We start from the raw sequence: 387 nt of genomic DNA, 5'->3' as shown, positions 1-387 counted from the left end.
CAGCAGGTTGATGAGTAAGATCTAAGAGTTCTCTAGCTACAATAACTAGACAGTCGATCTCTAAGGCCATTACATGACATTTTAAAGATAATAAAAGAGAACAATTGATTTGAAACTTTTTCTTAACCTGATTATTCTTTTCCAACTACTTAACAAGAAAGCAATTCAGGAGTAAAACTAATGTGCTAAGAACAATATAGAATTCCTGATTAGGAGTATTTTTGGTCTAGCTTTTCTTCATAGGAATAAGTGGCTCGAACCTGGTTTTGGAAGGACTAGCAAGGATATTTCAGGCAAGAGAAATACAGTACCAGGCAATGTGGCTGTTGATCATTGGATATATAAGTTGGGGAAGATCCTGAAGCGAATTTCCCTATGGCATAAATT

The sequence above is a fragment of the Tupaia chinensis genome, unplaced genomic scaffold (assembly GCF_000334495.1).
Source record: "Tupaia chinensis unplaced genomic scaffold, TupChi_1.0 Scaffold000465_1, whole genome shotgun sequence".
In the NCBI taxonomy this organism is placed as follows: domain Eukaryota; kingdom Metazoa; phylum Chordata; class Mammalia; order Scandentia; family Tupaiidae; genus Tupaia; species Tupaia belangeri.
The sequence above is the reverse complement of the archived record's forward strand: the minus strand, read 5'-3'. Positions refer to the sequence as shown.